The sequence below is a fragment of the Ambystoma mexicanum genome, chromosome 1p (genome assembly GCF_040938575.1).
Source record: "Ambystoma mexicanum isolate Mex_15411 chromosome 1p, UKY_AmexF1_1, whole genome shotgun sequence".
Taxonomy (NCBI): Eukaryota; Metazoa; Chordata; class Amphibia; order Caudata; family Ambystomatidae; genus Ambystoma; species Ambystoma mexicanum.
In genome coordinates, this window is record NC_090921.1 from 517,748,148 (window position 1) to 517,775,303 (window position 27,156).

The 27,156-nt window shown below is 43.9% G+C and overlaps 1 protein-coding gene across 3 annotated transcripts in view; it reads left to right on the plus strand.

Annotated features, from left to right (window-relative positions):
• The window catches only part of ZBTB7A (zinc finger and BTB domain containing 7A), a 269,361-nt gene that overhangs the window by 99,580 nt on the left and 142,625 nt on the right, over positions 1-27,156 (plus strand). Inside the window, exon 2 of one of the 3 annotated variants that reach the window (XM_069649394.1) lies at positions 19,286-19,394. The exons of 1 other annotated variant lie outside the window; for it this stretch is intronic. The gene's annotated coding sequence lies outside the window, so the exon portion shown is untranslated. The remainder of the gene's footprint in view (positions 1-19,285; positions 19,395-27,156) is intronic. One more of the 3 variants, XM_069649395.1, reaches the window with a different exon arrangement.

Below are 27,156 nucleotides of genomic sequence, written 5' to 3' on the forward strand. Positions count from 1 at the left end.
GTGATGTATGGGGGAGACTTAAGAGATGATGGTGGTGTGGAAGGTCTATGTGAAATGAGAAGTGTAAGTGCTAGGCACAGCAATAGAGTGAGGGTGACTCTTGCAAAGGGGAATGATTATGGGGTTGCGTGAGTAGAAGACATAACTGTTAATCTTCCGTGATCTGTCTGGCAAGCTAACTTCCATTGCTCTGGTTAAACCTGTGTATAGTTGTTAGCAGCATTCATTTAGTTAGAAGCTTTTAGAAGCACCGTTAGCATTTTTCCTTTCTGTTTGGTCTTGTTGGGAGGGGACGAGTAGAATATGTGGAAGGTTTGTAATGGGAGGGTTCTACTCACAGGGGTGGAGGGAGTTGGGACGACAGTTGGAAGGGGACGAAGTGCTAAGAGGTTAAGTGTACATGAGGTGCACTTTAGAATAAAGTCGGTTCCTCACCTAAGCATTGTGCTCATCCTTCTTGAGCCGGCTAAGCCACTACAAGTGAACAGGAAAGAAAAGCTACACACCAAAGATGAGAGATAGTATGTGGTGTAAGACCTGGTTACACAATTCCGGTAGTAAGGGCACGGGGGAGTGCAAAAGCAGGAATTAATAAAGTCGGATGTGGAAAAGTGACCAAACCTAGTGGTGTTACAAAATCGTACATGCTACAAAGTGCTGTCCGGAGGGAGCCAAGGTAGTATCACAATGTGAGCACCCTAGTAGCTTCTTGGAGCGCCAAAACAGTTAGAAGGGGTATGTAAACTTTTCTCCAGGACCAAGAGAGTCCTACTTTTGAGTGTTTTCCCTCCAATTGTTGGATTCTTGTGTCGGTGTTCATGCATGTATTGTATTGCCTAGCTAATGTGTGTCATCTGGACGGCTGTGGGCTGAAAGTGGGTCATTGAGTTAAAAAGTAGCCTATGTGTGTTTCACATCCATTTTCTTCAAAAATCCTTCCATCTCCTTTGACACTAGTTGGACCCCACTGTCCGTTATGAAAACCTCTGGTCTACCTTCACGTGAAAATTCTTCAAAAACGTTATCACATTCCCCGTAGTTATCTGGTCTATGAATTGGTGAACGGTCCAAAAAAATCCAAAGCTATCTTCTGTCAGGGTCCATCTGGGACCAGTATGGGTTTCAAGAGTGCTTCATGCGTGATGCACTTGTCATTCCTAGCACACCCTTGGCATGGTCTCACCCAAACCTCCACTTCGTTATGCATGGAAGGCCACCAATATTTTTCTCTGGCCGACCTTTTCGTCAATGATATGCACAGGTGGCCCTTGTGTGCTTCTCAGACTATTCTTTCCTGCAATATTGCTGAATGCACTATACGTTCTCCTCTGAATATTAGGTTGTTTATGATGCTCCATTCTTATGCAGTATTCGCATATAGATATAATTGATGTTTCATCTTTCTCCACGGATTTTGTATTTCTTCTTTTACTTCCCTCAGTACTTGATCCTTTTGGTCTGCCTCCATCTAGTCTATTTCTTTCAACATTCCATCTCCAACGCCTACTACGCCACAATGTCTTCTAGTTCCACTTGTTTGGTCTCTTCCATTTCTTGTGGAAGTCGGGAGATACAGTCTGCCGCAAAAGTTTTCTTGGCCGGCTGGTAGTATGTGTCATATACCTATTCTTGCAATCCCACTGCTATTCTCGCCAACCTAGAACAACGTTTTTGTCACCTCCTGTTGGGAGTACTCTTACTAAGGGTCTGAGTTCCGTCTTCATGGAAAATGTGCTCCCCATAAGAATTGCCCAAAATATCTCATTGCCCATAGGCATGCCAATGCTTTCTTCTCGATCATTGAGTAATTATACTCTCCATCCTTGAGGGCATGGTAGGCAAATGCTACTGTCACTTCTCAGCCACTCTTTGTTTGTGAAAGATGCTCGGTACCTTGGTGTCAAATTGTTTTAATAGGGATGCTTGAATTATAGCTTCTTTTATGGTTTGAAAGGCCTCCTGTTGTGCTTTTCCCCATTCAAACTTTCCGACTCCAATGAATTAATTTGTTGTATTATCTTTGCCTTTTCTAACTGTTTAGATGTACTTCTAGTTTGGGTTGTAATCCTTAGGGTGCCTTCCTGTTTCATGCTTTAGTGGAAGTGCTTTCGGTTTAAGTATTATTTTTATTTTTGTACCCTTGCAGTTTCCCTATTTTCTCTTCACACCTCGATGAGAATGTTTGTAATATTTATTTTAGTTCTTCATTCTTACTGATGTTTATCAAAAGTACTTGTTTTTCTTGTTCAGGTTTCAACGTCATTTTGAAGTCTGTTTGCTGCTGCTTCCATCCTAAAATTGGAATGCCTTTATTCGCCACATAAACCATGCCCATTGTCTCTGTCTTTGATTTGCAGGGTTGTTTGTAAACATCCTAGAAATGGTATTTCGTGGCCTGTGGACCCTTTTGGAGACATCCATTGAGCCCTCAAACATTAACTTAACCATAACCATTAACGTCTTCAAACATTCCGGAATGTATTAGTAGTGAAACCTTTGCTCCGGCTATTTTGATATCTTCTGTAGGTCTGGGAGGTCCTTCTGCTTGTTCTGATCCTTGTACTATTAATATTGCATTTCGTACATCTTGTGCGATTTGTTTCTATATCATCTTGTGCACTTCCATCTTCTAACTCCAAGCTATTGTATTATTTTTCCTTGTTGTTCACCTAACTTGTTGGCAAACCTGGGCAAATGTATGACTCTTCCCACATTAAGCACCTCGCCTACCCCATGCTGGGCAGTTCTTTGCTTTGGGATCATGTGATGTACTTCCGCATCGATAGCACCTTCTATTGACTTCTCTAACTAATCCTCTTGCCAATGGCGTTGGTAATCTCTATTTCTTCCTTGGTACTTCTTTTTTTTAATGATTTGTTTATTGATACGGTAAACACAAACATAAAAAAACATTATAGTGTCCAAAATACAATTGCAACAAAAGGAGGTATTGCACAAGAAGATTATATGCCTTCACCTATAAGCTGGGTTATATAAATGATCATTTATCAATATCAGACGGATATCAAATATTACACATATGGACCCAAATATCTGGGGTGCAGCATGTAAGGGCAACATCCAGATCATAACAATAAGCTATATCTTCCATCCAAGAAGGAGAGAAATGTTCCCTTGAATTTGTTCCTGGTCTGAAAATACATAAAGATATCTAGCGGGGTAGATCCACCCATTTTCTTAAATGCTTCCAAGGATAAGAACAAACCATCTACATAGTAATACCAAATTATCGCTATGCCCACCTGGACTACTAGGTGTATATAGACCTTTTCATGTGTTCTCCCCATTCAGAGAAAACATCTAGCTGGTATCAGTGGAAAGTATAGATTATAAACCGCTGATTTACCAGCTATCTTCCGCCATGCTCTGCAGATAGTGATAATCTTTTTCCCCCTTGATATGTTTAGGACGTCCAAGTATCACTGTCTGGAGTAGGGCTGGAGCAACAATAGGCAGGCCTAGTTGCATATCAGCAGGATATAGAGTAAGCTTCGGCTGCGCCAGAACCCCCTTCGCATAGTATTGGGTCAAGGTAGACCACTTTACTTTCAGCTGCTTTCCTGCCCAGAGCAATTAGAGTAGAATGTTACATAGTCGCACAGAAAAGCAAGCCATGAGGATGAGGGTGGGGGGGGATATTTCATAAATATCTAAAGAAGCCTCTGTAGTATAACCATCTTTATGGGTGTAATGCGACCCATCATGGTGAGTGGAAGATTCTGCCACCTCTGCACACGTTCCTTAAAGGCATCTATCTCTCTACTGTAATTTTCCCAGAAGAGTATGTATGGGTCTTGATAGATTTAAATTCCTAGATACCTAGGGCTCTAGCAGGAGTGGGCGGTATCCCGGCAGTAATTCTGGCGGGATGTTGCCCAACGCAATTAGTGTTACCGCAACTTGGTCCAGAGCTGTTAGTGGCAGATCTCAATTTTTTATTAGAACATGGGGCATTTTTGGTGCAATTACTGCGGCGGTAATTGCGCTGCGGTAATTGCGCCGTAAATAGGCAGAAAGTCGGTGTATTCACCTGCAGCTCAGAGCTGAATGCTCTGAGTTTCCTGCAAACTCCGAATTGGGCAGAGCCGTAATGCAGCGGTAAAGGCGTTACTGCCACATGTTTACTGCTTCGCCCAACTCCTGATGAGGCCCAATCCCATTTAACACCAAAGTCATCTGTGAAGACTTGAGTGACCTCGCTCAAAGGGGAAAATCACTGATTTCCCTTGGTTGATCCTTAAGCCGTAGAATTTACCCAAACCCAACCCATTGTCTTGGGGTTTAGGTTTTCAAGCGGCTCCTTCATAAATATCACTATATTGTCCGCTTATAGTGTAATAATCAATCTGTGCAAATATAATTGTACCCTTCTCTGTAGATGATGCTCTCTCAGTAGGGCCGGCAAAGGTTCCATAGCTAGGGCAAACAGTAGTGGGGAAAGTGGGCACCCTTGCCTAGTCCACATGCCCAGAGATTCTGAGAGCCGACCATTTAAGGCTATCCTAGCTAATAGGGCATTATAAAGAATAGCCTGCAATTAATATGGGATCCAAACCCATCTTCTTGAGAACCAAAAACAAAAAAGACCACTCACCCGAGTTGAAAGCCTTCACAGCATCCAAAAGCACCGACACCGCGGGAACCTGTTGATGTAGAATGCCCAGGACCCCAAAAAATCTGCGCAACCCAAATGGAGTATTCCTCACGGCTAGGACCAGACCCTGCGTATGTGGTAGAAGTCTATTTGCCAGTAATTTAGCATAGATTTTGTTGTCCAGGTTAATAAGGGAGATTGGCCAGTAAGATGCACATTCATCTGGGGGTTTCCCCTTCTTATGCAGTACTGTGATCGTTGTCTCCCTAAGTTTGGGGGGGGGAGAATCCGCTATTTAATAGATTCTAAGAACATCCAAAGCAAATGGGGTGCTAACACCTGCACGTAGGCCTTGTAGAACTCGGTTGATATACCATCCAACCCAGGAGCTTTTGAATTTGGAAGGTCTTTCACAAATCCAACTATCGCTTCTAATGTTCTGTCCAAAAAAAAGGATTTCACGTTAATCCTGAGACAGCCAATACAATTCTACCCCTTCCAAATAATGCTGCATTAGTGCCTCTGGCTAGCTGCCCTTCGGGGCTTATAAGTCAGTATAGAATGAATGGTATACCTCCATTGCTCAATGTCCTGTATTTATGTTCCCTGAATCAGTCTTTAATTAGATCTATTTGGTTGGGTTATTTCTTCACTGCTGGCATCCGAGCTAGCAGAGCTTCTGGTTCTGGATCTGTTCAAATATTTAACTTCTCTGTGTTTTAGTAAAGACACTGTAAAGTTCTCTACGAATGTCTGCCAATACCTGTTTATCCTTGGTCAGTCGGTTGTTATTTTCCAGTTCTTTAAGCTTGGGTTAATTCGAGTCTAAGTCTTTGCTAATTAGTTTCAGGATCCCTGCTTCCTTAGCTGTACACACCCCACGGATATAGCACTTAAAGGTCTCCCACAATACTCCTCTCGAGTCCACTGATCCATCATTAGTCTGGAAGAAGGAGATTAGCTTGTCATGCAATTCTCACTGAGACACTACACCTTGACTGCCTGAGTTGTGAAGCACCAATTACCCTTCCTATGTTCCAGTTCCGAAAAGGACCTGTCCATTGTAATGGGGGAATGATCTTAAAGGGTCCTCAGTAGAAATTCACAATTCCCAAGTAGGGGTACTGCTAGTCTTGAAATTAGTATAAAATAAATTTGTGAAGCTGTATCGTGAACCTATGAGTGGAAGATGTGTCCCCGCCCCACCGTGTGCTGTACCCTCCAGATATCAACCAGCCAGCACATGGAGTATATATTTTCAATATTTTGGTTTGCTGTGCCAAGCGGGCGTTGGACCTCTCCACTGTAGTATTTGGCACTGTGTAAAAGCCTTCGCCCCAGATCACTGTTTTATCCCCGCATGGGATTAAATTTAAGAGGACTGTGAGAAACTCATGACATTAAAAGTAGGGTCACAAACAAGAGATGCAAGTTAAAAAGCTTTATTTATAATTTTGTAAGGGGTTGGAGACTCCTACCTGGCCCTAAATCTAAAGTGGGAGTAAACTCGACCATAAAGTAAAACTGTCCTAGTCAGTACAGTCAAAACAAAAGGTTCTAGACCTAATGCCTGCCCTAATTCTAGTACAAAAAGGTGTCAGGGAAATGTACACAAAATGAAAAGGATAGTGTTCTCAGCAAAAGGATCAGGATGGCAAGGGGTTTAAGAAATGATGAATCCCTTCCCCACAATTTCACTTTAAGACAATGGGATTCGAGGGCATAGGGATTTAAGCAGCACAGTTTTTCCCAGTGAGGCACACTCTGGCTTACTGGGGCGAGTCACCAGAACGTTCAGGCTTCTTTCATAATCAAATGTTAGTTTGGACTTTCCAAAAACAAAGGTTGCAAATATTTTCCACAAATAGACTTCAACGTCTTGAAAGAAAACTCTTAATAGTCACAATCTTTCATAGAGGTCTCAGGGATTCCCTACCCCTAGCTTTCTTGGTCGAAGACTTTTGAGAGAGCATAGGTTTGTTTTCTGACTATGCCTGACCACTTTGACAACTGTTACCTTCACTTTCTCCCAATGTTTTCTGGTTCGTGTAGTTGCAAGATTATGGGCTTCTCTCTGTCGGGTTTGAGCCTCTCATAATATTACTGGTTTCCCTCCGTTGGGCTCAGACCTCTTATCTTTCACATCAGCCTCTCTGTCAGGCTCAGGCCTTCAGTACCTTTTCCACAGTTCACACAAGCCTCCCTCAGCCTGTCTCACGCTTGAAATGCGTTTCTCCAGCTCACACAAGCTCCCCTTGATCGGGCGCAAGCTTCAATCCAAATTATTTTCTATCTCCAACAATCCCTTTTCCCTCTGGACTTTGAATAGTCAGGCATGCTACCACAGAGACTTTTGACTGTGCTGTATCCAACATCAGGACCACTCTGTGTACACTGTATCACACTGGCTCCTTAAAGTGTTGATCTTTCTTTACACACGTTGATCTTTCTTTACACACGAATTACGCATTACGCTTGCCGTATTACGCACAACCTTGACTTGATACAGGTACTTTCAAACATAAACAACCGGGCCTTTGTTCTTCTCATTTGTTAACTCACCGGCTGTGTTTTTAATATTGTTCAAGTTCAAGGTTCTTTTGAACCTTTATTTTTAGCCTTTTAGCTTTATTGAACCTCCCCAATTCAATCATTCACCGGGAGGGAAGCAGGCTTCTCATCAAGGTTCCCCAGAAGGACAACTTCCAGGTCTGGTTATCAGCTGCTTGCTGCAAGTGTGCTTTTTTTGTCTGCCTTTTTTGAGACTTCTCCACAGCTCGTAAAGTCCTCTGGCTTTCTGCCCTCCAATCTCGCATTTGCAGCAGCTCCTGAGGTCTGGTCCCTTCTCGCTCTCAGCCTCGTACCTCTGTGCTCCACCTCTTATCCCCGGTGGGGCCGTTAGCAGGTTCCAGGTGGGGATGATTGGAAAGAGAGTCCTGACCTTGTCGGATCTCATAACCGGGGCAGAGCCATTGAAAAGATTCAGAGGTAATCTTCATGACTCTGTGTTCCTGATCTTCCTCGGCCCAGTAGTACTGATGAGGATCATGAGAGTTGTAGTGTCCTATAAAGGGTATCAGGTAATATTATCCCCATATATATGGTCGCCGTAAATAATATCGCCGGGAAAAGGTTGTGGCGATATTATATGGGTGACCATATATATGGGGACAGGAGCAAAAAAAAAAAAAAAATTGGGTGTGGCGGGGGTGTCTCCCGCATGTTCCATGCAATAATGTCAAAACAAAAAACGGCCATTTTTCGGCGATACTTTTGCATGGCGAGATTTTTGTGGCGACATTATTACATGGAGCCCTATAAAGTAGGTTGGGATAGGAGAAGGGAAGGTGTTGGAAAAAGGGGATACCATGTCTCACTAGTGGGTGTTCCACCCCCACTCCCCGAGGACCCTTTACCCAGGTAATCCTCCCTCGCATGTCCACCCCACAGGGTCAGATCAAAAAGTGATGGCCCTCTCCTGGCCACCTGAGCAACAGATCCCTGGGGTTTAGGTAGTGAAACACTCCCTAGTTTTTCACAGCACCCAGTCGAAGAATTTAGGATCCTCCACGTTCAGGGCTATGTGTTAATCATAGTGACCAACACACCCTCCAGGATCCCCGTCCCTATCAATGCCCTACCCTCTTGAACCCTAATGACCTCGTGGAGACTAAACCGAAGGGAGTTATGAATGAGTATCGCAGCCCCTCTGGAGTATGTGGAATAAGAGGAATAGTACCTGTGACATCCCCATAGCGTGGACCACTTGTTCTCTGTGGATGAGACTAGATGCGTTTCTTGCATAAAGGCAATATTAATATTGTGGTGTTAAGTATAGGAGAGGTTTTATTGTTTTATCTAAGTGATTATCTCCACGAATATTCCAGGTGACCACTTTAAATTTCATCTAGGAAGATCAGGGTCTCACCCTCCACAGGGGCCGTAGTTCGTAGAACATCCACTATCTGTTAGACCACAGTTGACACATGCCTGGCGCTCCCTTCCACCAGGTCAAGTTGGTAGCATATCCATACTTGTGCTCCCCACTTACTAGGACCCTCCAAACAATAAAAATAACAAAACCCCTCCCTAAGATATGCGCCTCCCCACCCACCTGGACAACCCCCAACTAGCCTGTATCCTAAACCCCCAACCTTCCCTCAACCATACCCAGGTGATTAACATACAGGGCACTGTGCCACATCCAGCACCATCATAAACAGTGAATCCATCCAAACCTTCAACCGGTGCAACATTACTGCACAACAATCACTCTGCCCATAAACCACCCATGTACTTAACAAAACTTTCACCCAGCAACAACATTGCCTTATCAGGGATAGCGTCAGAGTATAAGTTATGGATCATCCCGAATTAGCCTGCACATCAGCCTCACAACCTGTGTTACCAACCCGTGACCTCGGACCTCCCTTAGGCAGTGACTTCAAAATAATTTCCCCAAATGTACTGGCTGCTTCCAGTGAGGTAAAGAACTGTACCTTCCCTTCATATTGAATCCGCAACTTTGCAGGGAACAACATAAAGTACTTGATGTACTTTTCGCTGAGCTTACGCTTCACTCCTGTGAAGGTTCTTCAGGTAGCTTGAACGGTAGCCGAAAAGTCTGGAAAGATTTGGAGTTGTTGATCATCATATCATCATATCATAGTTCAGTTCACACTTCAGTGGAGATAACCTCAGTATGATGTCACGGTCACAGTAATTGAGGATGCGCTCAATAATTGGCTGAGGTGGCGTACCTGGTATGGGTCTGATTGTGGTGGACCCTGTGTGCACGTTCCACATCAAATAACTGGGATAGTTCCTTCCTTTGAAAATACTGTGATGCAGACTTTTTCAACAAATTCCTCCATTCATCCAGTTATCTGTGTCTCGCGTATCCCAACCAAGTAAATGTTGTTCCGTCGAGTTCGTCCTTCCAAGTCTTCGTTTTTAGCAGTGATCGTTTTGACAGTGGCTTGCGTTAACGTCAACCTTGAGGAGCTGCCGCTGAGGAGTGAGTCTTACAGTTCCGAGATCCGGTTATCGGCCTGGGTGAGTCTGGCGATGTGTTTATCCAGATGGAGATGAAGCAGATTGACTTTACTCCTAAGTGCATCCAGCTTTGAGTCCAGTTTACTGATGCCTACCCTGAGATAAAGCAGATGTTCCTTAACACCCACCTTGCAGTCATCCGATATATCCGTTATTATTTTCATCTCTGATGTCGTGGGGGGTAGGGCTGGATTACGGTCTTTTTCATTATTGCTCCCTCTTCAAACGAGAACTTATGCTGGCTTTTATCTCCTTTGCGCATGGTCAGTATCCTCTTGTGCGTGTACCACAAAAATGATTGCCGGTTCACAGGGACTGACTCCAGGTAGTAGCACAGCGCCAGTTTTCAGGAACCCCTTGAATCCCTGCCAGCCGCCTTTTGCACCTTTCAGAGCTGATGTTAATGCCCTGAATGATAATCCGATCTCACAGGGTGGGCTCTCAGTACGAGCCACCCTTTACCCAGGGGTTCCATCAGCTCACCTCAGTAGGTAATTTCATGTATGGCCTGCGCTGGCGTGTTATACTGTTTGTACCAGATGGGATTATACAGGATTCCCTGAGAGAGCCTGTGGACTCGTTTGTTAGCCACAGATATTCTATTCCGTGGCCCAGGATTCATGGCACAGACTGTATTTGCTGTGACAGTCCTCACTGCCCTGACGCCCTAATGTTGAGCAGCCAGGTCCCCTCTCAATGGCTGCGCTCCCCGTGTTTACATACGCACCACCTTCATGCAAGGGTCTTGGGCTCCCGTGAGATAACATTGTGTCTCCCAGTTCCCGACGTGCACACTTTCCCACATTATCCATTTAGTGTCCTCTATATGCCCTCCACCAAGCTGCGCAGAGCCGGCAGTAACTTAACGAAAGCCTCCCACGCGTCGGTGGCTCCTCGGGGTCTCATCGCCTCACAGAGTCAACCTCTGGGACGGTCGTCCAGTCAGTCGTGCTGCAAGGTGCCGCCAATAGTGCACCGGCTAGGTCCCAATTGAGCACTGCCTACCCCGGCAGCCGGCCAATGCTGTACAGTGCTGCCGCTCCCTCCAAGCCCTGCCATGAGAGCGGATCGAGTAAACTGCCTCCCGCACCACCCCAACAGCTTCCAATCGCAGGAGAGCCGCACAGACTTCTCAACAGTCTGTGAAGCTACTCTTCATTTCACTCGCTGGAGTGCAGAGCCTATATAGTTGCCGCAATGCTTGATCTCGAGCCCCTTCCCTTCCTTGGTACTTATTAACTTATCTGTAATAGACATACATTATTTTGAGATTTCTCTTCATTTTCTCTCATGTTCTGTTTTTTGATTGTTCCACATTTTTTGCTATTTCAATTGCTCGATCCAGAGTTGGATCGGCTGTGTGCCATGATCTATCTCTTATTCTATCACTGTTGGTGTGTACCATAATCTGGTCTCTTAATACTCGCTCCAGAAAGTTTCCAAAATTACATGTTGATGCTATGGTACGTAATGCTGCTACATATTCTTCCATAGATTCTCCATGCTGCTGAAAACATGTAAGGAACAAGTGGCTCTCCATCACCACATTTATTTTTGCCAAGTAATATTGATCCAATTTCTTCATTGTTTCCTCATATATATTTGCATATATACCTGCCAGCGGGGCAAATGCCAGCACCTTTTTTTTGGTGCAATAGTTCTTAATGCCAGGCACTTGCTTTCATTGGGGTCACAGTGTATTTGCTTAATAGGGCGTTGCCCGGCAAATTCATGGCTACAGGATGCACATGCTCCCTCACCAATGCCTCAGTCATACAAAAGGAAAATATAGTGACAAACAATGTCATTCATGACTGTAGATTTCAGCAGGCTGCCTGGATTTCACATTGCCATCATGTATATTGGGACTTGTATCACCCAATGTGGTATGTTCCTTACTGCAGCAATCATGAAGAGTTGCTGGAATCTGTATTCATATGCCCTGCACACTTTATGAGATGGTGTCTTGTTGGATGACACTGATGTGGAGCGGCATGGGCTAGGGGGTGTGCCGACTCGCATGACTGTATGGGGTAACACTTCTTTAGAGGCATGGAGACATTTCAGTATTCACTGTCTGGTAGATATGCACTTAGACGATGATCTTGGAATATCTGTTGGACATTTTGCATCAATCTCTCTTCCATCCATCGAGATCTTTCTCAGTTTGGAGCATTACTGCAGTGTTTCTGTGGTAATACTGTCAACCCAAAATGGGCCACATATTTTCCAGGATTATGGCGGTGGCTTTGCAGTGATTATCACCATTTCAGTGTCCAAGGCACTTGTTGGTGTTGTAGCAGTATTTCCATGTGAAAGGATACGGGCCCCTGTGTTTTAGCAAGACTTTTATTTCGAAATGGAAGCTGTATCTTAGATTTCTGTGGTGCTTTTGAATCGTGCAATAATACATATCAGAACCGTTCAGGGCATTGCCAGCTGTACTGCCATTTTCTGCCCACCCCACCACATTGGGGGACAACATTATTGTATCTGATATGTGGCCTCCGGCTGCCCACATGGCACTCTTGCATTTTTCTTCTCCAAAGTATAATGCATTGTCACCTGTTATCACCTGGGTCAACGTGACTGCCGACTCCAACCTCTGCTGTACCAACTCCATATATGCCGGCCATCTCTATGATGCTGGCCACTCTCTCCTCCCAGGATTGTAATGACTTCACGGTTCCTCCTGTGGCTGCAGTCATACAGCAGATGTTGGCAAGAAGAGTGTGCACACGTGCCTATAAGTCGTGTCAGCGCTTCCTGCAGTCTTCCACGTCCCGCTACACTGTGCCGACCACCAATGTGTCCGTGATATTGTTTCAGATGGGGCTCTTCCATTGCGCAGAAGTGTTACACTACTGTGCACCAAACGGCTCCTCTGTATTAGCCACCTCTGCTGGCACTTGCAGATGCCTGTGTGTGTGTGTGTGTATGGGGTCAGGACGGCTACAGGAAGTAAGGGAGGGGTTTTGAATGGATTGTGATAGTCACTGCTAAGCTTCCCGTTTGCAGCATGATGCTTTTTCAGCTCATTGCTAATTCCACCGGTGGAATTGCCGTTCATTATTTCCTCTAATTTTGCAGCAGAAACCAGTAAATCCTTCAGTTTTCTGAATTTTTCAGCAGTAATTCCGCCAGATTGAGTTACCGTTACTGGTTTGTGCACGTACCAGTCACCTTGTAATATGACAGTAATTCCGCCGGACACCACAGTAGTTATGGCATTACAGCCCATTTCACCACCCAACTTGTGATGAGGGCCAAAGTATTGAAACTGTTCTGTAAATGTGGAGCAAATGGAACATAAACCTCCATTCCACTCTTCATGCCCACTCCCTATGTCTCCTCTCTCCATCCATTCACCCCACCTTGCTGTTATCAACCTAGCATTTATGAAAAGATGGCATTCAGCATTTTTAAACGCCCAACATTGAAAAATATCTCATTGATACATGTAGTGTTAAAGAAAATGGATCATTGAAAAACATGTATCGTTGAAAGACACATCACATGGAAACAAATAAAGGAAAGCAGGGGGCTGGTGGCATATTGGATGGAGAGAGGAGCCATGGAGGGTAGGCACGAACAGTGGAAGCGATGGATGGATGGACGGACGGACGGACGGACGGACTGCTGGGCAGGATGGAAGGATTGGTGGGGAAGGCTGGATGGGGATTAAGGGATGAGGGAGTGATCTATAGCATCATGGAGGCACGGAAGTAGGAAAGGGTGCAGGGCGGGATAGATGCATAGAGAGGTTGACGGAGGTGGATGCTGATGCGCATGTCTGTGTATGATGCATGCACACACAAATGGAACCCATTGCACACACAACCTCTATATACACACTGAAGGTGCAATGCATGCCGTGAAACTCCCAATTTATTTCAAAAGAGTGAAATCGGTGAACATACATATATATATTTTTTTAAACAATTAAAGTTACTACCTACAAAAGTTGGGAATGCCAATGTGGACCACTACCTCACAACACTCCTTTCACGTATAGCATAGATGTTATTACTTAGGTATAAAGTGAGTGTTTTTGGAGTAGTGGTGTAGTGTGAGATAAGGTCACATTTGTACTGTGATGATGTTTGTGTTGGGGACAGCTCTACAGATAATGGGTGTATCGGACACTTTTTACTCCCTAAAAATAGGCAAATGCTACCAGAAAATATAAATGGGGAGTACAAATACTCCCAACAAAAGATATGAAACGTAGGACCTTGTGCCCCTGCTTTCACCCACACAGTTCCATGGATATGTTCAGAACACCAGTGCACGTTGTACCACAGGAAGAAACTACTATTATAATGCTTGATCAGAAGAAATAAACCTTTAATGTGTATGAATTACTAGATGCAATGGAATAATTATTACAAAACATTCCAGTTTCCCAGTTAAAACATATGTTTACTCGCTTGTAAAATACTCCATTTCCTCCAACTTTAAAAAATAGGCAGTAGAATACTCCCACTTCAAAATCTTATCTGGAGCACTAGGAGTTAGGGAAATACATTATTTTGTTTTTTTTTAGGTAGTTAAACGGATGTTTTTAAAGTGTGTGTGTGTGTGTGTGTGTGTCTGTCTTTTCTGTCTAGTTTTTATGCTGAGGATAAGGGAAGAGGATATGCGGTCTGTGGATAGTGTTGTTTTCTTTGGGTGGGTTTGCCCGACATTGAAGATCGAGCGGCAAACATAATAGTAAATAACATGATGTGGCAAGCATAAAATATTTTAAGGGAATTCTGGAAGCATTATTTAAAAAAATTTGCATTTGATTCTAAATTAACCTATAATGTTTGGGAAACTGGTATTTGGTGTGTGGGATTGGGGAGAAATGTTTTCATTTTTCTTATTTTGTGAAAATAAAGTGTGCACCAGAAGCACCAGTGGTGGTGATACATATTTTCATAAGCCATTATTTTGATTGGACAAGCATTTCACATGATATAACAATGAAGATCTCTAGCTTCACGGCACCTTGGTGCTTAAGATAGCGATCTTCTTCATATACGACCCATCTATTTAACTAGTTTGGCGATCCAGAAGAAGGTCGCGGACACTCCGAGGCCAGGTTTCACAAAATTGTATTGAAGGTAAAAGTAGAAGCCCTGACTTTCACTATGGGTGGGCCCTGCCTGTTACTGAGGTGCTCGTCCGTCATGCCTGAATCTCCAAAAGTATAAGTCTGCTGTCCAAAACGAACCTAACTGATACTACCACTATAAGAAGTAACTTGTACAGGAGAATGACTCTCTTCTAAGGGTACATATCGCACCAGTCTGTAGGATTCTTGATTAATACACTATACTCAAATAGTCTTTTGTGCTTTCATGGATTAGTCTCTGTAACTCTTCAAATGTCCTATTGACTTTTCCAGTTCCTTGGAAATCCTTTTCGGTGATCTTTTAGAATATCTATTTTCCTGGTTGCTGCTTTCAGAGTATTCTTGGAAGATATAATCCTGCTGGTAGGTCTTCCCTGCTATATATAATTATATAGATTAACTGGTTCTGCCCTACTTTCTTTTGTAAATGATTCAATGGGATAGTTCTTTTGAACTCTGGCTCATAATGTTCTCCCTCTTGGTTAGTCTATTCTTCTTGTACTAAATGGTGAGTTTCCTACCCCTTTCTTAGATTACAACTATCATCTGTATAGTACATGTATCTACTCTTGTCCTGGTAACCAGTGCTCCAGGAACGATTTCAAAGTGGGAATATGTTACTCCCTATTTTTTTAAAGGTGGGAGTAAAATGATTTTTATAAAACTAAAAAAGTAAGTCTCATTGCCAATTAGAGTATTTTTTAAGTGAGTGATACATTTTGACCATACAACACAAATGTTTTGTTATATCTATTTCTTGGCATCTAGTTATTCATGCACCTTAAAAAATAAATGTTTACCTCTTCGGATCAGGCATTTTATAATAGCATTTGAAACCATGGGAAAACGCTCCTATGCGTGGGTTTTGCATTTTTTGTTGATGGTATTTTTACGGCCACCTTTTGCTTTTTTGTAAGTATTTGCCAATTTCTGCAGAATAAAAATGGCAGAGACACCCCTTATCTGTAGGGCTGCCTATAGCCTTGCGTCCTTGCAACATGAAACGGTTTTTCTAATGGTTGACCTTTGAAGTCCACCAACCCCATACCCTTTACGATTGATTGCCAAGAACTACCTTTTAATTTGCTATACTGACAGTAAGTTGGTTGTGGTATGTAGAATAAAGGGATTTGGGAAACCGCTCCTTCTCATGAATGTTAGTAATCTTTGGTGGACTGGTGTAAAGTCATAATTATACCACTCCAGATGTCTACCTTGCTTAGGGTACTGTTTTAACAACAGAGTGAAAAAAGGTACTTGTAAGGAAGGCCATGGTATCAACTGTATGACAGACACAAGTGACCACAGTTCAAGGGTGTCTATCAAACCTTAATTGTATTGGCAAAAATGCCTATATAATCCTAAATATAAAGATGGGAGCAGGCTACGACCATCAAAATATAATAACGCCGTCCTATTGGTGTCTTGTCAAAATAAAAGGGCCTATACTATAAACCTATTGTTAATTCTTTCCTTTAAATTCATATATTGTGGGAAACAATGTTATATAAAAGAATAAGTGTTCAAGAAATCAAATGTCAGTATATTCAAACCGTAGGTTTCCCTTCCTCATGTTTTTAGCACAGGACAAGGTGGCACACTTGAGCTAAGCACAGTCTCTGGCTTCTCTAGCATGAGGGTGCAGTTCAAAACTCCAACATCACGGCCTTCTGTACCAAAGTCTCCTTGCCATTCAAAGTCTCTTTTTTGAAAGGGCCTGATGCAACAAACAAATAACAAAGTTCCTTTATTTTCAGGATTCTTCTGTGCACACTTTTCTCAGGTGATTTACTGTGCACCTTGGATCCCTCTCCGCCGGGCTAGGTTCCACTTTAACACAATGTTTGTTTTTCACATATACACAATTTTCTTAGGATTTCCACGTATCCAATATCTCGGGTGACTCACGGTTCACCGCGGATACCCCTCTGCCAGACTCAGATCTGTTCTAACACAACATCTTCAATCAGTCTCCCTCTTCCCTGCACAGACCAACTTTATCTACGTTACAATCAACTTTCTTTACTGTATCAATATCAAACACTTTCAATTGTGCACAGGATTTTGCTTGACCCGTTGCAGGACCACTTCGATTCGCAATCCTTTGCCCCTTTTCCATTTTTGTCAATTCTCAGCTGGACACCTTACAGAGACATTCGATTGAGCATGCACGCAGTGCCAGACCACTGTGTCAAAGGTATCATATATTTTGGCTTCAATGTTCAATCTCTCATCTTGCAGTTCAACTTTACTCGTGTTGGTTTTCACATGCATTTCATACAATGTTCTCAGCTCGCCATGCAATGTTGCCGCTTGCAACTTTGTCTTCAACACAGACCGGTCTTGTATCAATCTCTTCAACTCAATCTTTTCAACTCATTGGCCGTGTTGATTTCACTGACGCTGCTTTCTTGTTGGAGCCAAGGACAGTAGCATGGCATCTGGTGATTCTCCCCGTCTTAGTTAACGATGCAGGAGAGCCCCGGGTACCTCACAATTCAGGATTCTTCAGCTGGGATTCCTGGTCTTACGTTTTCTATTCTCAAAGTTTCGTTGTCTTCCTCCTCGTGTTAAACTGCCATCTTGGAACTGCTGTTTGCTCGTGTGCTTTGCTTTGCTCATATTGTGCTCTCATGCTCCGTCTTTTATCCGTGTGGGGATGTGTAATGGAAGTTTGCGTGATTGTAAGTAATTGCCTGACCCTGCCTGATCATTGTATTACGGCTCGGGTTTTAGTCTGTTTTCTCTCATAGCGGGCTGTCCGTGAAAAAGTGTTTGTGTTGTGAAAGGGGCGGGGGGTTGAGTTCCTAAGTATCCTACTTGGTAGGATGGGGTAAAGGTGTTACAGGGAAGGGGATACTGTGTCTTACCATCCACTCTCCCACTCCCCAAAGACCCCTCACACAGTTGATCCTCCTGCACTCGTCCACCTCCAGGAGCTGGATCCAAAAGTGATGGCTGTTTCCTGGCCATCTGGATGACAGATCCCCGGGGACTAGAGAGTGAGACACCTTCTGGTTTCTCACATTCTGGAGTATCTTCCCGTGGTAAATGTTCCTTCAATAACCAGTGAGTTGTTTATAGGAATACCAGGGTTGCAACAGAACATTATTTTTAAATGTAATCTCCAAGTTTGGCACTTGAATCCATGTTCTGGTTTATATACAACAATATTCTTTTTAAATGTTGGGTCTTTCTTACTTTCACGTGAGATTTGCTGTACCAGTGATGTCATTGATAATGCAATAAATGATTTCATGTGATGTCATCCGCATGCTTATAGTCTGCGCAATGGGGGAACACACACACACACACACACACACAACCCCCCCCCAAACTCAAGATATTAACTTTTTAAAATCAAAACTATCTAGCTAGTTAAGACTGTGCAGAGTAGGTAAGGATTGTTAAAAAAATGTTTATATGCACCTACACATGGATACGAAAGCACTCACGTTCCAAAAATTAGTATGGGTATATGTAACACGTGCACAACCTGATCTGAATCTCTCACTCTCTCTCTCTGTCTGTCTCTCCTCTCTTCCCCCCTCTCTACCCCTCACTCCCACCCTCTCTCTCTTCCCCCATCTCCCCTCACTCTCTCTGTCCACCCCCAAACCCCCTCTTCTCCCTCTACTCCCCTCTCTCTCCTCTTTACCCTCTCTCTCTTTCCACTCTCTCTCCTCTCTCCTCTGTCTCTCCTCTATCTTCTCTTCTCTTCTCCCTCTTTCCATACAGAGTCTATGGCCCTCATAATAAGTGTGCCGGTCCTGAAAAAATGGCAGAAAGAATTTCGGTTATTCCGGCTCTGGCATTTTTTCCCCACTGGCACACTTCAAGTTTGGCCAGTGGGGGCCACGGATCTCCCTGTCAGCCTGTACTGCCAGGAGTTCAGGCCCATATCGGCAAAGAAACGCCTAAATCACCAGCAGCGTTAATAACAGTGCCAGTGATTCAGTAAATCCCATCCATTGGAGTCCTATGGGAATTTACCAGCATTCCACCGCCAGTAATATCCCGGTAATACCGGGTTATCGGTCGGCGGGGACGGTAAGTGCAGTTTGCTGATATCCCACTGGCAATACCAGCGGGATACCGGCAAACTTTTAATCGGGGCCTTTGACTCTATAATTAAACCTTACTAATCACTGCACAACACTAGCTTACATCAGTCCTATTGTTACAATGTTTTGTGGACATTCCCAGCGTCTCTACAGTTGACCTCTTATGTATTCTTCAGCTTGTTGTGTTGTTACTCTACTGTAGTTCACATTTAGAGCTTGGACATTTGCCTTCTTTTGCAGTAATTTATGTGCCGGTCCAGCATTCACCAGATTTAGGACTTAAAAAGCAGGAGAGTCAAAAACCATAATTTGCAACACAAAATAAAAACATATAATTCCAAAGATATTAGGTAGACTTGTATTCATACCCCTTGTCATTTAGGAGATGCTCACCCAGTCCTGTGTTTTTTTTTTTCGTTTTTGTATTTATAGTACGCAGTAGAAATCAAGGACTACAAGTCAAAGAATGCAATGAAAAGAAAAGTCGGGACTGGATGAGCATCTTCTGAATGACTTGGGGCGTGTTGGCATTTGGAAGTAGGTAAGCAGTGTGCATTTATATTTACAGAGCCGATCATTCAAAATTGCAAAATACCTAGTGGGTCATTTTCTACATTCAGTGGAGTTGTAAGAGCAAGACGTAATTCAATGCTGTGCCGGCCCCAAGTCCTTCCAAGGAGAAAGCGGGCCAGTAAAGCAAGGCGTGCATGTCCGCATTGCTTTCATCCTCCTCTTGCAGGATCACCCGGTTTTACACCTGCATGAGATTTTCAGACAGCCGTAAAACCAATGGAATACACCTCGCAATTGCCCCAACTCAATAGCACGTACAATCCATTGGAATCCATTATAAAATGCCACCTGCGTAATTTGCAGGCGCTGTTTTATTAAAGCTACAGAACCCAAGGGGGGTTATGCTGGTTGGGTAATCCCTCTCCCCCGGGCTGATAGTTGCAAGCCCGAGCGAAGTGAATTATATGATATATTTTATTCATAGCGCGCACATACACAAGTGTTTCAAGTGAATGCTGTAACGTAGCCCCAGGGGCATTACCAGACCTATAATGCTCTTACCCCCTGAGTGTTCTATTGCTATTAGTACTCTGGCACATCGTACCAGGGTACTAATAGCATTTTTTCTCGAGTTGAGAAACAGTGTTGAAACCGTTTCTCAACTCGAGAAAAAAAAAAGAGAAATAAATGGCCGCCAGGGATTTGGCGGAAGGCAATACATGTAGTCCCTTCTCCCTTTTGATGGCGGCCTGACGAGAAAAGCAAAGGAACTCTGTGGGACTCGCAGCTCTGGAACTGCAGCCGGTGAATCTTTGTCGGACGGGTAAGGACCCGGCGCAGGCCGATCAGATAGTTTGTAACTATATGGTTGTCCCTCGCCGGGTACTAATTCGCTCATAGCGCAGAGTAGAAGTGAAGATTAAAGGCCGTTTCTCCTGGCTATAATCTTTACTTTTACACTCTGCTTGGAGAGCGATGATGATTGCATGCAGGAGTCTCAACAGCACGTATGTTCAAGCGTTGATCTCCTTCATGCAATTACCCTTTTTTTAAATGACCCACTGAATAACGGAAAAACAAACCACTTAGGTGTTAGTTAGCATTCAACCGCAGCAAGTGAGTAAAGTGAACGATGGAATTCTGGGCTCTCACTTGCACTTCCGATGCTGAAATATAAGACCTTGTAAGGGCTCTTCTTGGGAATATTTTGGCAGCTTTGCTTTATCTAGCGTCCTTGTGGACCTGTCCCACTTAAACCCTTGGACTCTTCTCACTAAGAGTTTGTTCAAGGGATTTGAAGTGATTTATTTGCTGCAAAGGATGAGTGCACTGGGCTGCCACTGCAAAATGGACACTATACCGGTGTGCAGTTCACCTTGCAACCTTCTAACCAGAGAGATGCAACTCTCAATTGGTAGGTGGTAACCCTTGAGGCTACAGTGCCAATCATCTATGTGGCATTTGCCTTATGAGGGCACTGCCCCACCTGTCCCTGCACCTGCGGTGTCGTGTTGGTAGTATACCACTTCAATGATCATGGGTAACTGTAGGGCACGAACTGTTTCTTTCCACCATTTTTTGGTTTACATGTTTTAGACTTAATCTGGTTTGTAAATTCCCTAGCAAATGGCTAGTTTTGCGCCAAATGGACATTTTATGGTAGCTCCTGGTTCTTTTATTTTAACTAGGAAAGGTATATTGGATACCAGATGTGATTTTCGTCCTGGATGCCTTTGTTAATGAGTTTGAATCTACAGTATGATGGCTTTCATTTGGTTGTTATGGTCCTGCTTGTGAGCATGTGGTTCAGCGATGCGTTGATTGGCCTCCTGAGATTATCTCCGCCTTCTTTGCTTCTGGGGTGACTTGTGACGGGCTGAGCAGTCTCAAACTCTGTCTTGCTTGGCAGAGATTATACTGAATCCCGTCACTTCCAGCAAGATTGACAGTTTGGTGGGGTGCCTGCTGCTGCCATCCGATTGACCCTCGGTACGATTGTCTAAGTGCGGGGAGAAAGTGCTATTAACACATTTACTACCACTTTTACCACCCTGACAAGTTTGGAGGGGATGGAGAGGGGAAACCTCCAGCACTTGGCTGGAGGTATTTCATCCATATTGTCTGGTAAATGGAGGAATTATCCGCGGCAGACATCCCTCCACTGGCAATTCCTCTAAAACCCAAACTAATTCCTATGGGACTCCGAAACGGGAACTTACACTGCCACTTATAATTTAGTGAATTTACTGCCAAAATGAGTGGCGAGCACAGTGAACGAGTTTGCCGGTAGGAAATACTGCATGTTCGTAATGAGGGTCATTTTGGCTGGTGTCTTGCCTGTTTGCTTCCCGCTGCTCCTGTTGTACATGATAGTAGGGGGTCGTGGTTAGGGAGACTGCTTATGGCTTTGCTTTTTGCAATGTGCTAGGTAGTATTCGGCTAGGTGCAGTCTCCTCTCCTGCTCTCTGAAACTGGGTTTATATACAGCAGAATTAATCAGTGCGGAGTTGCGTGATTCGAAAATTATTAATTGTTAGCTACTGTGTTTGTGGTCATCTGTTTATGTATTTTTTGTGACTTGTACTGCACACCGCTGCTATTTGTCATGGTCTCCAGGTGATCTGGCGGATCTGAAAAGGAAGTAGTTTGGGATGGTAGGTTAGTAGGATTGAGAGGGGAAAGCGCAAGAGAGCTTTGATGTGCTGTTGGTAGCTTTGGACTGGAACAAGCTGTCACTGCGTGCTGGTATGATGTTGGTAGATTGGCATTTGTGTCATGTTTTTGTGGATGGTGTTTCATGTGCGTGTTGGGTGTTGTGGAGAGTTGGTAGAGTGCCTGTGGTTTGAGTGTTTTCTGTCGAAGATCTGTGACATGTTACTTCTGTGTTGGGTGGTGGGTATGTGGGGTGTTGGAGGGTTTTTGGTAGGGTTAGTCTGTGTTATTCCAATTGGGTTCGGGTGGATTTTCTTTGGGTGTTGCCGTCTCGTAGGGTTCTATGAGTTTGCCCTGTACATCAGTGGCATGCGAAACGACCATCATCCACACAAAGTCGTATAAATAGCAAACGTGGGATTTAAAAATCCCATGTAATATGTCAAAATCCTTTTTCCGGTTCTTGTTGTTTTGTACTGCACATAAGACACACCTTTCCGAGTGCCATCAGGACTTCTGTCTCCCAACAATGAGTGCAGACCAGACATTTATTCGAGTCTTTATTGCAGAAGAAACGTTTGAGGGTGTTTGCTGAAGGTGTTTTGAATAGTAATGTGTTTCCAAGGGTTTACATACGAGGTAATGTTTTCACTTTTTTTTAACTGAACAGGATGTGCAACTCTGAATAGCTCTCTGAAAACCTGGCATCCCCGGGCAACCTAACTGACTATTCTGAAAGGCCCCTTTCAACATACTTCAAGTAAACAATGAACGCGAGGGGGCTACTGCTGGAAAGCCTCCTAACAGAGGGTTCGGCATGGCTCTGAATGCGATTGGTAGTGAAAGCCAGTCAGCTGAGCGAGTTGGTCTGGGTGTGCGCTCCTGTAAGAATGTATTTTCCATTTGTTAAACAAGCAACCATGTTTGGAAGGGACTCGGTGTGAGCGACATATACTTTATTGGCGAATGGCTTTGCCATGCACGATACTCCAATCCCCAGCCTTTCAGCCAACCCTTTGCATTCTGGGACTTGTGGTTTCGTTATCCCCTTGAAAGTATGATATGATATGGTATGGCATTTGTAACGCGCCTATACGCAAGTGTTTCAAGGCGCGAAATGACTTGCATCTCCCAGGATGCAAACTGATATTGGTTAAAATGCAAAGAGTGGTTAACTCTGTCACAGTTCGCCAGGGACCTAGCTTAGATAATACTTTTTGGGGAGGCTTGTCCGAGTGCGAGTTTTTCCTAACATGTTAACCTGTATTCCCACCTAAAAAGGGAGTGCAGTGAGTTGGTAACCAGTACTTAAATGTGCTCTCTCAATAGGAAGAATGGCTGTGTCATTACTGTGAGTGCTTGGTCTTCTGGTCTTTTTTTGTAATGCCCTACATTTGCTGGATGGTTCTCAGTCTTAATCACATCCTTTCATCTCTGCTATACAATTCCCACCTGCACTCTCAAACCATGGCTCCAACCAGACTAAACCCACATTATCACCACAAAGGCTTGTTCACCAAGTTTGTCAGCTTCTCAAATACTTTCTGATGATCAATCGGCGTAGTTCAGGAATTTAATACATGCCCAGTTGCTTCCCTCCCTTGCAATGTAGTGTGGAGACAACACATACATGTGTAATCTCGCCTTTCACTTATTTCGCAGATGAACACTCTCTCTTGTGCTCTATTGCACTTTGAGGGAATCCTCATTCGTTATTGTCCATCTGATTTACTGTGCCTGCAAGTCCGCTTTATTGAACAGATACTAGTGCATCGAATGTTCATATACAGCTAAAGATGGGATCTGAGGAGATGTAGGAGGAGGGATTTGACACAGAAACACTGCCAGACTAGTTTATCATTCCTGCCACTCGTCGTATCAGTGTTAAATGCACCTGATTTACCAGCGTTGTTAGCATGGTTTTGGTCTCTTTTCACTGAGGTCTCCATTGGGGATTTGGAGGAATTACCGCAGTTGGTAATTCCACCGGGTGTAATTACTCTCGCTTTTGTTGCAAAAGTGTTGGAAATCCCTCCAGGGAGTGCTGGGGCTTTTTCCTCCACTTTCTCCCCTATTTGATGGTGTGTGTAGTGAAAGTGACAGTTAATCTAGTACCGCCACATTTTCATCACACCGCGGCGACTGCCACATGGTGATGGTTATTGCAACATGTGCTGCATTATGTGGATAGACATCGAAGTTTAGCAAAAACATGTTTCTTTTGCCTGTCAAACAAGCAGACAGCTTTGTACACTTTTTAAAGTATTCAGTTGACCTTTTATTTCACAAATTAACCAATCCAGTATTGCGAGCTGTTGTGGGGGATTGGCATTACAATGCATGTGGTCCATCACCGTTCCCAAACCCAGCATTAGCGCTTTCTCTAAAGAATTGGGAATGACAATTTACCATCGATTGTTCCCTTCTGGGCACCCCTTCTCTGACAATAGGACTGAAAATCCCAGCTCCCAGGAATGAAACTTTACTGGCTAGTCCTTCTCTGACAATGGGACTGAAAATCCCAGCTCCCAGGAAAGAAACATTACTGGATAGTCGGAAAAGAAGCACAGCCGAGAATGCTCCAGTACCGACACACTCTCAGACCCAACCAGACTCTCCAAATGGAAAAACCCGGTAAACATGGAAGGTGCAGAACACCCCATACACCCCTCCCCGAAGCTATACGCTGGCTGCGCAGCAAGCAGGTGGGAGCTGACCCTACAGGGATCACTTTCCTCCATGTGTACCTTTTCTAAACAAAACACCGTTTTTGGATTGCTTTTCTGTAGGAAGAACATTTTCTAAAAATGAGGCACTCCGATGCACTATTTGATGTGTGATGCTGGTAAGGAAAAAGTATCACTCACTCAACCTTTGTAATCCATTAAAAAAAAAAAAAAACTTGGATCAAAGATGTTATTCTCTGTGCAGTTTACAGATCATATATTTGGAAAATGTTACTTTCGTTTACCAAATGTAAGCCTTTTGAATGGCACAAGAAACGTTAGTCTCGGTTGTTGCCTCTTTGCTTAGACCTCGTTAATGCCGGAGGGCCGTCCCTAGTCCCAGACCTAAAAGCAGAGGTTACTGGAGGGAGGACTATAATTCATGTTGATTGTGAGAGAAGGGTAGAGCCTGTGGTGTGTGATGTGACGTATACTGTGCTGGCAGGGTTCTGGAGGAGGCAGTTGCGTAAAACGCCATGTAGAGAAGAACCAAGTGGAAGTAGGTGGTTGTTTGCTGATACCAACATGCTCCTTTACGTTCAAGAGCTTCTAGTCATTTATAATGGGAAGTCTGGAACTAGAGTCCTAGAGTGCAAAGAAAAAAACAGACTTGGACAAACATCTCCCGAAAGAAATGTGTTTGTTATGGTTCCTGTTAGGTTTTTGGCACATGCACCAGTTGACTGGACATATCACTGTGATGAGTGGGCATGAGTAATGGGTCCCCTGAGCCCTGTTCGTGCCAAACCTTTTCCGGGTAGGCCCTTTGTTGTGGAACTTGGGTATTGCTAATATTCAGCAGCCTTGGTTAAAGGGGGCATCACCCAAAGTGAGTTATTCTAGCACACAGACATGGAATTAAAGTATGTATTTCTATGTTTTTCTTATAGTTGATTTTTTTTAAAACTGTTAAATTAGTGTCTTACTTGTGTTAAATATGTTGTGTACATTGGTTGGAAAAAACAGAGAAGTGTCTGTGTTTATGCTTCGTCACAATGAAGCAGTGACACAATGGGAAGACAGGAAGCAAGTGTTGGACCCTTAATCATGGCCATTGGAGGGCAAGAGTTACGGTGAAGCGAGGAAACCAGCCATATTGTTGAGCTGTTTAGGGTGGAGGGGATGAGAGTTTGTGAAACACTGCCTACGGTAGCCATGGAGAAAGAGCGTGCAATCCAAAATGTTTTGAAATGACTTCCAGGATGTAACAAAATCAATTTGCACCAGAAAGTGGGTAATGTCTTTCAATATGCTAGAGGATCCCAGTGAGCCGATTGGTTGTATGTTGTACTGTTGAGGGGACTAGCATCACACTGTGAGTGTGGGATTTTTTGTAGTGGTCTGAATCGTGACCAGATGGATTGTTGCTGTTGAATCCAAAAGGAGTCAAGAAAGATTGCAACTGGCAGAAGATCCAACATAGCGACAGGCTGTGAAAATGACGCCAGTGGTGGAGCAGTCCATGATGCATGAGAAGATGTGGGTCATAGCGGATAAAAGTAAAGTGAACAGTGCGGGGGAAAAGAATAGCAAAGAGGGGTTGATGGGGGGGCTTAAAGAAAATGATGAGCAAAGTGCGAAGGAGGATGTGGAAGTGAAGAGACTTGCCTGTTTCAGAGGTGGCAGTTTGGAACATCTGGCCACCAATCGCAAGGATGGGGCAAGACATGTCGTTTCTAGGAGATGTTTCAGGGAGTCTGAGTGTGCAGAGAAGAGCAGGGCTGTAGAAAACGTGTGGCTGAGGTGGTAGCTGAAATAGACTCTGTAGTGTACTGTGGGGGTGGATGGCCAGAGTGTTGACATTTTGGTTGATTCTTCCTCGCCTTGTGCCTTATTATCTAAAGAAACCTGAGCATGTGTGGTATGTGAAAGAAGCTGCATGACTGTGCTCCCTCAAACCAAGAGCATGGTGGAGGGAAAATGGTGCTTTTGAGGCATGCAGTATTGACATTTGCTTAAAAGTACAGACTTGTGAATGGGAAGTTGTACATTGCGGTTAAGGGCGTTGTCTGTCCTGGTGAGCGTTGGATCCCAATGCGGTAGAACCTGTTACAAGGAAACGGATCAAGAAAGTTTGGAGAAACACCCTGAAGGGTGTTTAAGGATAATTAAACGGAGTTCATTATCGAGTTATGTGGAGGAAAGAAGCCAACCCCTCCCTCTATCCCTCTCCCTGTTTTGTAAGTAAGACTTTTTCCATTGCTGTTAAGGGAGATTCTGAAGGACATTTTAAAGTCATTTGAAAGAGATGAAAGAAAGCAGATCACTCACGTTTCCTGGCGGAAACGTGAGTGATCCTGCAGCACTGTGGCCAACTGAAAAAACCACTTAGTGGAAAGGGCAGAGCCATCAACCTTGCTGTGGAGAAGCCAGGTACAGTGTCTGTGACCAGAGTGAGAATCTAAACATCAC